The sequence below is a fragment of the Pseudophryne corroboree genome, chromosome 5 (assembly GCF_028390025.1).
Source record: "Pseudophryne corroboree isolate aPseCor3 chromosome 5, aPseCor3.hap2, whole genome shotgun sequence".
In the NCBI taxonomy this organism is placed as follows: domain Eukaryota; kingdom Metazoa; phylum Chordata; class Amphibia; order Anura; family Myobatrachidae; genus Pseudophryne; species Pseudophryne corroboree.
The window spans coordinates 733,264,347-733,278,777 of NC_086448.1; the positions used below are offsets into that span (position 1 = coordinate 733,264,347).

Consider the following 14,431-nt stretch of genomic DNA (forward strand, 5'->3'; position numbering starts at 1 on the left):
CTTTGTATTAATTGAAGATGTTATGATTTTAAATTTAGATTTTAGGGCCCCACTGTCTTAAGTACCCCGGGCCCCCCGAAGCCTTAAACCAGCTCTGCTCGCCAGCCACGCTCCTGCTTCCCGACCGTAGCCTCCATCTGGCGCCCATTACTCGCATCTATGGGAGAGACGTCATGACTTCTCTCCCATAGATCCGCCCAGCCGCACACTGCCTGAGCCGGAAGCCAGAGCTCAGGAGTGAGCTCTGGCTTCCAGCTGCTGCTTAGGGGTAAAGAGCCGGCGCCCACTGGTAACACAGTCTCAGCAGGTGCCAGGCATTTCCCTAGGTCAGGTGAGCCGGTGGAGGCGGAACTGCGTACCATCTCCAAATGGAACTGGTGGAACGCAGTTCCACCTCATTCCGGCTCACTTTAACCTCTGCATCTGCCCCAATTCTCCTTTAAGACTGATTGCAAACTATCTCTGTGCTATTAAATTTAAAAAAAAAAGTTTTGTATACTTTGAGTATCAGTCACCTCTCAGATGCGCAGATTACTGTATTATCCTCCAGGAAGTCATGCTTTCTCCACTAAAAGATACAAGAAATACTAAGTAGACAAATTGCTTTAATACAACTACTCTTGATGCCTTTTGCAATCAGCTAATACAAATCCAGTTCTATCGAACACCGATCAGGATGAATAGTGACTTTGACATTCGAAGAAAAACTGCATGATACTTGGACGTATTCCAACAAGAGGCAAAGCAACGTATCTGCTAACTGACGGAGATCTGATTGCATCTGGCATCAGTCTTAGATGTGTTATTCGTCTAAAGCTTTTCCACTTCACAATCAATTATATCATGAAGCCGCTCCAAGCCTTGCAGCCCGACCTTCAGTTCAACCAACACAATAATACTGACCTTCATTGTTCTGACTTTTTTTCCTTTGGTCCAAATTACAGTACACTGGGGAGAAACATATAAAATACAGAGCTTTGGTTTCAGTGTCGCTGCGTTTGTCATTTTTACACTACATGCACCGTGTCATTTCTTTTTAAGGGTTTTGTTATTCTTTGGAGAGGAAAATTTTCTGCGTCATGATCAACATTTCAAGTACAAAGCCTTAGCATTTAGGAGAAAAAACAAAAAAAACTTTGATACAAATATAGTAAATCAGCTTGTCAGACTTCAGGTTTGCAAGTTTCCTTGTCGACTTTTAAGTATTTTTTAATACTTTTTTTAGTGCCTATAGATGCCTAGAACAAGTATTTGTGTAAGTAATGCTCTGGGTCATGCCACAAAGTATTTTATTGACCAGCCCCGTAACAGGGCTTCAGGGAACCCTGTGCTGCTGCCGCGCACTACCACAAAGCCAGGGACGTGTGGTGAAGTACAGTAAATGGCTAAGGAGGCACTGGCTTGTAACAGAGCCAGATTTACACACAATGTATGAGCCAAAGGGTACATGTGGGCACTATACACAGGTGCAGCAGTATATACATGTGGGCATTATACACAGGTGCAGCAGTATATACATGTGGGCATTATACACAGGTGCAGCAGTATATACATGTGGGCATTATACACAGGTGCCGCAGTATATACATGTGGGCATTATACACAGGTGCAGCAGTATATACATGTGGGCATTATACACAGGTGCAGCAGTATATACATGTGGGCATTATACACAGGTGCAGTAGTATATACATGTGGGCATTATACACAGGAGCAGCAGTATATACATGTGGGCATTATACACAGGCACAGCAGTATATACATGTGGGCATTATACACAGGCACAGCAGTATATACATGTGGGCATTATACACAGGTGCAGCAGTATATACATGTGGGCATTATACGCAGGTGCAGCAGTATATATACATGTGGGCATTATACACAGGTTCAGCAGTATATACATGTGAGCATTATACACAGGTGCAGCAGTATATACATGTGGGCATTATACACAGGTGCAGCAGTATATACATGTGGGCATTATTCAAAGGTGCAGCAGTATATTCATGTGGGCATTATACACAGGTGCAGCAGTATATACATGTGGGCATTATTCACAGGTGCAACAGTATATACATGTGGGCATTATACACAGGTGTAGCAGTATATACATGTGGGCATTGGGGGTAATTCTGAGTTGATCGCAGCAGCAAGTTTGTTAGCAGTTTGGCAAAACCATGTGCACTGCAGGTGGGGCAGATATAACATTTTCAGAGAGAGTTAGATTTGGGTGGGTTAAATTGTTTCTGTGCAGGGTAAATACTGGCTGCTTTATTTTTACACAGCAATTTAGATTTCAGTTTGAACACACCCCACCCAAATCTAACTCTCTCTGCACATGTAATATCTGTCCCCCCTGCAGTGCACATAGGGGGTAATTCTGAGTTGATCGCAGCAGCAAGCTTGTTAGCAATTGGGCAAAACCATGTGCACTGCAGGGGGGCCAGATATAACATTTGCAGAGAGAGTTAGATTTGGGTGGGTTATTTTGTTTCTGTGCAGGGTAAATACTGGCTGCTTTATTTTTACACTGCAATTTAGATTTCAGTTTGAATACACCCCACCCAAATCTAACTCTCTCTGCACATGTTATATCTGGCCACCCTGCAGTGCACATGGGCCCTCATTCCGAGTTGTTCGCTCGGTAAATTTCATCGCATCGCAGCGATTTTCCGCTTAGTGCGCATGCGCTATGTCCGCACTGCGACTGCGCCAAGTAAATTTGCTATGAAGTTAGGATTTTTACTCACGGCTTTTTCTTCGCTCAGGCGATCGTAGTGTGATTGACAGGAAATGGGTGTTTCTGGGCGGAAACAGGCCGTTTTATGGGCGTGTGGGAAAAAACGCTACCGTTTCCGGAAAAAACGCAGGAGTGGCTGGAGAAACGGGGGAGTGTCTGGGCGAACGCTGGGTGTGCTTGTGATGTCAAACCAGGAACGACAAGCACTGAACTGATCGCAGATGCCGAGTAAGTCTGAAGCTACTCTGAAACTGCTAAGAAGTTTGTAATCGCAAAATTGCGAATACGTCGTTCGCAATTTTATGATGCTAAGATTCACTCCCAGTAGGCGGGGGCTTAGCGTGAGCAACTCTGCTAAAATCGCCTTGCGAGCGAACAACTCGGAATGACCTCCATGGTTTGGCCCAACTGCTAACAAATTTGCTGCTGCGATCAACTCAGAATTAGGCTCATTATACACAGGTGCAGCAGTATATTCATGTGGGAATTATTCACAGGTGAAACAGTAAATACATGTGGGCATTATACACAGGTGTAACAATATATACATGTGGGCAGTATACACAGGTGCAGCAGTATATACCTGTGGGCATTATACACAGGTGCAGCAGTATAAACTACTGGAAATTTGGTGAGATTTGATGAGAGGTGTGCAGAGAAGATAGACAGGGGAGGCACTGCATCACCTGCCATAGACGTTTTTACTCCAGAATTTTGGTTATAAAAATGATTAGGATAATACAAAGAAGATATTTTTATTATATATTCTTTCTATTTTTCATATACTTTATATCGTCAGAACTCTGGCATATACGTTAGTATGATAGGAAAAGCTCTGCCGCACCTCACCGCACGTCACTGCCTGAAGCACATGTCATCATAAAGTTGTGTCTCAGGGGTCGGATGGGAGTGCCATGCCATGGGGATATTTATTAAAACAAGTTTGTGGAAAATCCCCTGAACATGATGCAAAATTGAAGTATCCCCTGGATGCATTACTGGGATCCCGCAGCAGATATTGGTTTCCTATCATAATAGCAGCTCCCATGGGTTTCTATATAGTGAGCAGTAACTGCTCCTTACCTGTCTTGCCGGCGAATATGCTTTTTGCTACCAATACAGCCCTCTCTTCGTTGCCCTCTCGGAGATTGATGGCTGATATCACCAGGAGGCAGGGTGTAAGTCCAGTGGGAGGGGAGCTTAATTCCAATGGTAGTGGGAGGCGGGACTTAAATCCAGGGATGGGGCTTAAGTCTGGGACTGCCAGGTACTACACACTAGGTACACGTTGGCTTCTATGTGCTACATTGGCTGCAGCCCCAAAAAGCCAGACAGGGATGCCAAAATAGGAGGGGAGTGCGGAAGCGCTCACTCTGCGATCGCAGTCCAGACTGGCTGTCCCAGGAAGAGAAAACACCTGCCCTTGGGCTGACTGCCTGGCTGTGATTAGCAGGGAGTGCTTCTAATGGGAAGGCAGTCCCCACGGGTGGAAGAGTTTACTGGGGAGACTGCAACTCTGCAGCCCCTAGGTAAAATCCACGCCATCTTGTGTTTTCAACATTATGATTGTGGACATTATAACTTTATCCCTGTCTATCTTTGTTCTGTAGCTGAGTAAAATCTATACAATAATTAGCAATGGCAGTCCTGAGGCCGACACGTACAGTGGGGGACAGAGGGGAAGGAGTGGGGGCTAAGGGGGACAGAGAGAAAGGATGTGGTTCCATTGGAAACTGTGGCTGGGGAAAGCATGGGGACGACGACAACGGAACCCTCGCCCCAGCAATCTCTGTGTCCAATATATTAGTGTATGTAATGACAGCATAGTGCTTGGGTTCCCATTACACTAGCCACCACTGACCTCCCGCAACTCGGCTTACCCTAGTATGTGAATGGCCATCTCACTGGCCATGATCTGTAACCTTTCTGTCCATATTGCTATCTTCTGAATGAAATGTAATAAACCTAAAACATTTAGTAACTAGCTTGTATTGGTGGTTACACCCTATTTTCGTTCTAAAATGTATTACATTTTCTTCCCTGTACCACAGAGATCCCACAGTCATACAAAGAAGGCATCTATAAAGTAAATGACTTTTGAGCTGCAGGAACTGAGCCGTGAGGTGGTCAAAATTGACTGGAAATTAATGTCATTGAGGTTAATAATACTCTAGGAACAAAAAAAGGCCTGAATTATGTTATTTTAGCTTCTTTTTTTTTTGGATAATTTAAAAAAACAAAAAACAAATCCAAAACCAGTCACGACGGTTTTACAAATCCAAATCTAAACCTAAACCGCATGATGAATCAGAGCCAAATGCAGCAAAAATGGTCCAGAGTACACCTCTAAAACTGGGGTGCAAGCTAAATGTGGCCACAAAAAACTTGAATAAACCAAGGCATTATTCAACCGAACTCTCCACTACCACAGCTAGGATGCAGGTGGGATGTGATCACATAAAGTTAAGTAATACACAGTGTACTATGAGGGTAATTCCAAGTTGATCGCAGCAGGAATTTTTTTAGCAGTTGGGCAAAACCATGGGGGTAATTCCAAGTTGATCGCAGCAGGAATTTAGTTAGCAATTGGGCAAAACCATGGTGGTCATTCCGAGTTGTTCGCTCGCAAGCTGCTTTTAGCAGCTTTGCACACGCTAAGCCGCCGCCTACTGGGAGTGAATCTTAGCATAGTAAAATTGCGAACTAAAGATTAGCAGAATTGCGAATAGACACTTCTTAGCAGTTTCTGAGTAGCTCCAGACTTACTCGGCAACTGCGATCAGTTCAGTCAGTTTCGTTCCTGGTTTGACGTCACAAACACTCCCAGCGTTCGCCCAGACACTCCCCCGTTTCTTCAGACACTCCCGCATTTTTCCCAGAAACCGCAGCGTTTTTTCACACACACCCATAAAACGTCCAGTTTCCGCCCAGAAACACCCACTTCCTGTCAATCACACTACGATCACCAGAACGAAGAAAAAACCTCGTAATGCCGTGAGTAAAATACCTAACTGCATAGCAAATTTACTTGGCGCAGTCGCAGTGCGAACATTGCGCATGCGCAATTAGCGAAAAATCGCTGCGATGCGAAGAAAATTAGCGAGCGAACAACTCGGAATGAGGGCCCATGTGCACTGCAGGGGAGGCAGATTTAACATGTGCAGAGAGAGTTAGATTTGGGTGGGGTGTGTTCAAACTGAAATCTAAATTGCAGTGTAAAAATAAAGCAGCCAGTATTTACTCTGCACAGAAACAAAATAACCCACCCAAATCTAACTCTCTCTGCACATGTTATATCTGCCCACCTGCAGTGCACATGGTTTTGCTCAATTGCTAACAAACTTGCTGCTGCGATCATCTCAGAATTCCCCCCAATATGAGACTAACATTCTGTAGAATTATATACTGTAGGATACAACTTGGAGTGATCATGGTGCAATGGGTGAGGGCAGAGTTTCTATCAATTTTGTTTAAGCCGTCAGTGGCAGTGTGGGGGTACTAATTACATGGGCCTGTTGAAGGAGCCCAGTGTGGGTCCTGGTTAGCTGCTAAGAGGGACCGTTGTCCCCATTTGCAGCACGCGGTACCATTTCCCGGTACCAAGCATAGTACTTTACTTTTTTTTTTCTTCAGGGGGCATGGCCACGCCTCTTGGATTTGGTCACGCTCCCTTCAGTAACTAGGCCCTATGACTGCCTCAATGGCCCTGAATGTTGTCGCATTCCTCTTGCACCCAAGATACGGTAGAGTGTAGCAATCATCTTGTGTACATTCTGAGTGATAGTGTCGTACAAAAGTAAGCGTATACAAAAGTTTTCCTATTGTCTTTTCATCATAATGTATATATATTTGGCCTTATAAAATGTTTGTATTGTGCATATGACTCCCTTTACCTTTGTCACTTACAAGGTTTCTCTTCTCTTTATAGGAACGAGACGTCTTCCACATGGCGAAGCAACCTGCCATACATACGCATGAATACAGCATATGAATGAAATGGGTGTGAATCTTTGCTCTGGTTTGGGTCTAACACTAACATCTATGTCAGAGGTTCTCAAACTCGGTCCTCAGGACCCCACACAGTGCATGTTTTGCAGGTCTCCTCACAGAATCGCAAGTGAAATAATAATTAGCTCCACCTGTGGACCTTTTAAAATGTGTTACTGAGTAATTAATACACCTGTGCACCTGCTGGGTTACCTGCAAAACATGCACTGTGTGGGCCCCCGAGGACCGAGTTTGAGAACCTCTGATCTATGTACTCTACAGTAACTGCTGCCTTAAATCCTTTGTAGAGTCAATGGGGGTATTATTGTGCTGAGGGTCTTATTGAGGTAGGCTGTGATCCTGTTCACTCTAGGAGAGGCTAGAAGTATTATGGCAGACTGGAGAGAAGTTATGTACACATATGTACACCTTAGGTGTAACTGTGGGGAATAATCTGTTCCCCTAGTGTGGATTTCAGACAGTTCCTCTAGGATCCGTCCAATCCCACGCTGGGAGATCAGGTAATTCCCCAGAGTTACACCTAAGGTAAATACCAACTTAATACACTCTCTCCTGTCTGCCACAATGCTTCTAGCCTCTCTTAGAAGTAACAGGATTACCATGTAGTAACACCTGACCTCAACATACAATAACATCAAGTGCCCCTCAGTAATTTGGTACCTCCCATTGGCCCACAAAGTAACATCTTCTACCATCTAAGGCAGCAGTTACCTTACACGAAGACCCACACCAGCACAGACAGTTCACACCCATTGGGGACATTATCCCCCCAATTAAGCATTAAAAAAAATCAATAAAAAAATGTTTTCTTCCGACATAAATGAGTGCTGTAAGTCTTTTCTTGAAAAGCAGTTTCAGGGTGTATGTATGGATTTCATCAGGGATACAAACCTATGGTGGTGTGTGTAGCTGGTGATGGGGATGAAAGTGGAAACTATTGATTATGCAGCAGCTTAGAGCAGGCATGTGTAATAGGGGAGAGGGGGAGAATTTGTGGGAACAATGGAATTGCTGATGATCTGTAACATCAAGTTCGCACAAATCTTACTTATCGCTGAGAAATATTGTAATAGTAATAATTATTTTATTTATATAACGCTTTTCTCCCATAGGACTCAAAGTCGCTTTACAGACATCAAATATAGTACATAGAACAAAGATTCACATCGTATAGTGTGTATGCACTATGGGCCTAATTCGGACCTAATCGCTGTTGTGTGAAATCACACAGCGTACGACTATGTGCGCATGTGTACGGATTGTAATGAGCAGGCGTAAGGCCAAACTGTGAAAAAATCCTGCTTCTTTTTTGATTGCTAGGCGAACGCAGGCTGGTTGACAGGAAGAGGACGTTTGTGGTTGGTAACTGGCCATTTTCTGGGAGTGTCAGGAAAAACGCAGGCGTTCCCAAGAATTTTGAGGACGGGTGTGTGACGTCAGTTCCGGCCCAATCAGCTACGCACAGACTGGAAAAAATCATTAGATGGCATCACACTCTTCCTGTCACCCTCTCCCCGGCGTCACCCTCTCCCTGTCACCCACTGCTGTCACCCTCTCCCTGGCGTCACACTCTTCCTGACACCTTCTCTGGCTTCACCCTCTCCCTTTCACCCACTCCTGTCACCCTCTCCCTGGCATCACCATCTCCCTGTCACCCACTACTGTCACCTTTTCCCTGGCGTCACCCTCCCTGTCACCCTCTACCTGGCGTCACGCACTTCCTGTCACCCACTGTCCTTGTTGTTCAGGACTTCCATTAACTTAATAGCATCGCACAAATGGCGCTATTAAGTTGATGGAAGCAAATGGACAACAAAATTGCATTCATGTCCTCCTCCCACTCCCTCCCCAGTCTCAAACACTAATATTTATTTTTTATAAAAATGTAAAATATATTAGCTGCCTACTCATCACAAGTTTGATGAGCAGGCAGGCTGCGGGCACTGGCGGTGACGGCATCAGACTGAGATGCGAATTAGTGGTGAGGGGGTCTGGGGCAGTTAATGGCGGCAATTTTGTAAGCAATTGGCGATTGGCCAATTAATGGTAGGGATAGCGGGCATCAGGGGTGTCGGCGGTAGCGGGCATAGGCTCAGGTGCAGTAGTGGGCATCTGCTCAGCAGTGGTAAGAGTCATCGGCGGGACTCAGTAGATATTATGGCTGCAGTGTCTCACCAGCCACTGACCTCACTGCACGCCACTGCTCACTGGTGGATGGCCACACCCCTTAAGCACGGGACCCTACCACTGCCTTTCCCCGTTGGGACCTTCATGCCCCAGTATGGCACTGCTTTGCACTGCTGCATAACTCCGCATATAAAAATGAAAGGAGATGTGGTTCAATTTTATATATTTGGCAGTAGAGATAGCTGCACATATAGGGCCCCATCTAAGAATTAGTGATGTGCACCGGACATTTTTCGGGTTTTGTGTTTTGGTTTTGGATTCGGTTCCGCGGCCGTGTTTTGGATTCGGACGTGTTTTGGCAAAACCTCACCGAAAATTTTTTGTCGGATTCGGGTGTGTTTTGGATTCGGGTGTTTTTTTCAAAAAACCCTAAAAAACAGCTTAAGTCATAGAATTTGGGGGTCATTTTGATCCCATAGTATTATTAACCTCAATTACCATAATTTCCACTCATTTCCAGTCTATTCTGAACACCTCACACTTCACAATATTATTTTTAGCCCTACAATTTGCACCGAGGTCGCTGGATGGCTAAGCTAAGCGACACAAGTGGCCGACACAAACACCTGGCCCATCTAGGAGTGGCACTGCAGTGTCAGGCAGGATGGCACTTCAAAAAAATTGTCCCCAAACAGCACATGATGCAAAGAAAAAAAGAGGCGCACCAGGGTCGCTGTGTGACTAAGCTAAGCGACACAAGTGGCCGACACAAACACCTGGCCCATCTAGGAGTGGCACTGCAGTGTCAGGCAGGATGTCACTTCAAAAAAATTGTCCCCAAACAGCACATGATGCAAAGAAAAATGAAAGAAAAAAGAGGTGCAAGATGGAATTGTCCTTGGGCCCTCCCACCGACCCTTATGTTGTATAAACAGGACATGCACACTTTAACGAACCCATCATTTCAGCGACAGGGTCTGCCACACGACTGTGACTGAAAGGACTGGTTGGTTTGGGCCCCCACCAAAAAGGAAGCAATCAATCTCTCCTTGCACAAACTGGCTCTACAGAGGCAAGATGTCCACCTCATCATCATCCTCCGATTCCTCACCCCTTTCACTGTGTACATCCCCCTCCTCACAGATTATTAATTCGTCCCCACTGGAATCCACCATCTCAGGTCCCCGTGTACTTTCTGGAGGCAATTGCTGCTGGTGAATGTCTCCACGGAGGAATTGATTATAATTCATTTTGATGAACATCATCTTCTCCACATTTTCTGGAAGTAACCTCGTACGCCGATTGCTGACAAGGTGAGCGGCTGCACTAAACACTCTTTCGGAGTACACACTGGAGGGAGGGCAACTTAGGTAGAATAAAGTCAGTTTGTGCAAGGGCCTCCAAATTGCCTCTTTTTCCTGCCAGTATACGTACGGACTGTCTGACGTGCCTACTTGGATGCGGTCACTCATATAATCCTCCACCATTCTTTCAATGGTGAGAGAATCATATGCAGTGACAGTAGACGACATGTCAGTAATCGTTGGCAGGTCCTTCAGTCCGGACCAGATGTCAGCACTCGCTCCAGACTGTCCTGCATCACCGCCAGTGGGTGGGCTCGGAATTCTTAGCCTTTTCCTCGCACCCCCAGTTGCGGGAGAATGTGAAGGAGGAGCTGTTGACGGGTCACGTTCCGCTTGACTTGACAATTTTCTCACCAGCAGGTCTTTGAACCTCTGCAGACTTGTGTCTGCCGGAAAGAGAGATACAACATAGGTTTTAAATCTAGGATCGAGCACGGTGGCCAAAATGTAGTGCTCTGATTTCAACAGATTGACCACCCGTGAATCCTGGTTAAGCGAATTAAGGGCTCCATCCACAAGTCCCACATGCCTAGCGGAATCGCTCTGTTTTAGCTCCTCCTTCAATGTCTCCAGCTTCTTCTGCAAAAGCCTGATGAGGGGAATGACCTGACTCAGGCTGGCAGTGTCTGAACTGACTTCACGTGTGGCAAGTTCAAAGGGTTGCAGAACCTTGCACAACGTTGAAATCATTCTCCACTGCGCTTGAGTCAGGTGCATTCCGCCTCCTTTGCCTATATCGTGGGCAGATATATAGGCTTGAATGGCCTTTTGCTGCTCCTCCATCCTCTGAAGCATATAGAGGGTTGAATTCCACCTCGTTACCACCTCTTGCTTCAGATGATGGCAGGGCAGGTTCAGGAATGTTTGGTGGTGCTCCAGTCTTCTGTACGCGGTGCCTGAATGCCGAAAGTGGCCCGCAATTCTTCGGGCCACCGACAGCATCTCTTGCACGCCCCTGTCGTTTTTTTAAATAATTCTGCACCACCAAATTCAATGTATGTGCAAAACATGGGATGTGCTGGAATTTGCCCAGATGTTATGCACGCACAATATTGCTGGCGTTGTCCGATGTCACAAATCCCCAGGAGAGTCCAATTGGGGTAAGCCATTCTGCGATGATCTTCCTCAGTTCCCGTAAGAGGTTGTCAGCTGTGTGCCTCTTATGGAAAGCGGTGATACAAAGCGTAGCCTGCCTAGGAATGAGTTGGCGTTTGCAAGTTGCTGCTACTGGTGCCGCCGCTGCTGTTCTTGCTGTGGGAGGCAATACATCTACCCAGTGGGCTGTCACAGTCATATAGTCCTGAGTCTGCCCTGCTCCACTTGTCCACATGTCCGTGGTTAAGTGGACATTGGGTACAACTGCATTTTTAGGACACTGGTGAGTCTTTTTCTGAGGTCTGTGTACATTTTCAGTATCGCCTGCCTAGAGAAATGGAACCTAGATGGTATTTGGTACCGGGGACACAGTACCTCAATCAACTCTATAGTTGCCTCTGAATTAACGATGGATACCGGAACCACGTTTCTCACCGCCCAGGCTGACAAGGCCTGAGTTATCTGCTTTGCAGCAGGATGACTGCTGTGATATTTCATCTTCCTCGCAAAGGACATTTGGACAGTCAATTGCTTACTGGAAGTAGTACAAGTTGTCTTCCGACTTCCCCTCTGGGATGCCGATCGACTCCCAGCAGCAACAACAGCAGCGCCAGCAGCAGTAGGCGTTACACTCAAGGATGCATCGGAGGAATCCCAGGCAGGAGAGGACTCATCAGACTTGACAGTGACATGGCCTGCTGGACTATTGGCTTTCCTGGGTAAGGAGGAAATTGACACTGAGGGAGTTGGTGGTGTGGTTTGCAGGAGCTTGGTTACAAGAGGAAGGGATTCAGTGGTCAGTGGACTGCTTCCGCTGTCACCCAAAGTTTTTGAACTTGTCACTGACTTATGATGAATGCGCTGCAGGTGACGTATAAGGGAGGATGTTCCGAGGTGGTTAACGTCCTTACCCCTACTTATTACAGCTTGACAAAGGCAACACACGGCTTGACACCTGTTGTCCGCATTTGTGTTGAAATAATTCCACACCGATGAGGTGACTTTTTTTGTATTTTGACCAGGCATGTCAATGGCCATATTCATCCCATGGACAACAGGTGTCTCCCCGGGTGCCTGACTTAAACAAACCACCTCACCATCAGAATCCTCCTTGTCAATTTCCTCCCCAGCGCCAGCAACACCCATATCCTCATCCTGGTGTACTTCAACAGTGACATCGTCAATTTGACTATCAGGAACTGGACTGCGGGTGCTCCTTCCAGCACTTGCAGGGGGCGTGCAAATGGTGGAAGGCGCAAGCTCTTCCCGTCCAGTGTTGGGAAGGTCAGGCATCGCAACCGACACAATTGGACTCTCCTTGGGGATTTGTGATTTAGAAGAACGCACAGTTCTTTGCTGTGCTTTTGCCAGCTTAAGTCTTTTCATTTTCCTAGCGAGAGGATGAGTGCTTCCATCCTCATGTGAAGCTGAACCACTAGCCATGAACATAGGCCAGGGCCTCAGCCGTTCCTTGCCACTCCGTGTGGTAAATGGCATATTGCCAAGTTTACGCTTCTCCTCAGACGATTTTAATTTTGATTTTTGGGTCATTTTACTGAACTTTTGTTTTTTGGATTTTACATGCTCTCTACTATGACATTGGGCATCGGCCTTGGCAGACGACGTTGATGGCATTTCATCATCTCGGCCATGACTAGTGGCAGCAGCTTCAGCACGAGGTGGAAGTGGATCTTGATCTTTCCCTATTTTAACCTCCACATTTTTGTTCTCCATTTTTTAATGTGTGGAATTATATGCCAGTATCAATAGCAATGGCCTACTACTATATTTACTGCGCACAACTGAAATGCACCACAGGTATGGATGGATAGTATACTTGACGACACAGAGGTAGGTACAGCAGTGGCCTTCCGTACTGCTATATATAGTATACTGGTGGTCACTGTGTCAGCAAACTGCAAAACTAAAATGCACCACAGGTATAGAATGTAGATGGATAGTATACTTAATGAATGACGACACAGAGGTAGGTACAGCAGTGGCCTACCGTACTGCTATATATAGTATACTGGTGGTCACTGTGTCAGCAAACTGCAAAACTAAAATGCACCACAGGTATAGAATGTAGATGGATAGTATACTTAATGAATGACGACACAGAGGTAGGTACAGCAGTGGCCTACCGTACTGCTATATATAGTATACTGGTGGTCACTGTGTCAGCAAACTGCAAAACTAAAATGCACCACAGGTATAGAATGTAGATGGATAGTATACTTAATGAATGACGACACAGAGGTAGGTACAGCAGTGGCCTACCGTACTGCTGTATATAGTATACTGGTGGTCACTGTGTCAGCAAACTGCAAAACTAAAATGCACCACAGGTATAGAATGTAGATGGATAGTATACTAAATGAATGACGACACAGAGGTAGGTACAGCAGTGGCCTACCGTACTGCTATATATAGTATACTGGTGGTCACTGTGTCAGCAAACTGCAAAACTGAAATGCACCACAGGTATAGAATGTAGATGGATAGTATACTTAATGAATGACGACACAGAGGTAGGTACAGCAGTGGCCTACCGTACTGCTATATATAGTATACTGGTGGTCACTGTGTCAGCAAACTGCAAAACTAAAATGCACCACAGGTATAGAATGTAGATGGATAGTATACTTAATGAATGACGACACAGAGGTAGGTACAGCAGTGGCCTATCGTACTGCTATATATAGTATACTGGTGGTCACTGTGTCAGCAAACTGCAAAACTAAAATGCACCACAGGTATAGAATGTAGATGGATAGTATACTTAATGAATGACGACACAGAGGTAGGTACAGCAGTGGCCTACCGTACTGCTATATATAGTATACTGGCGGTCACTGTGTCAGCAAACTGCAAAACTAAAATGCACCACAGGTATAGAATGTAGATGGATAGTATACTTAATGAATGACGACACAGAGGTAGGTACAGCAGTGGCCTTCCGTACCGTACTGCTATATATAGTATACTGGTGGTCACTGTGTCCGCAAACTGCAAAACTAAAATGCACCACAGGTATAGAATGTAGATGGATAGTATACTTTATGAATGACGACACAGAGGTAGGTACAGCAGT

The 14,431-nt window shown here is 45.6% G+C and overlaps 1 long non-coding RNA gene across 1 annotated transcript; it reads right to left on the bottom strand.

The window, feature by feature from the left end:
• Positions 1–515: 515 nt before the first annotated feature.
• On the bottom strand, positions 516–4,108 carry LOC134929393 (uncharacterized). The gene is made up of 3 exons (XR_010178534.1): positions 3,827–4,108; positions 904–948; positions 516–568 (listed from the first exon to the last, which is right to left on the bottom strand). It is a non-coding gene; the product is annotated as an uncharacterized LOC134929393 (long non-coding RNA).
• Positions 4,109–14,431: the final 10,323 nt, after the last annotated feature.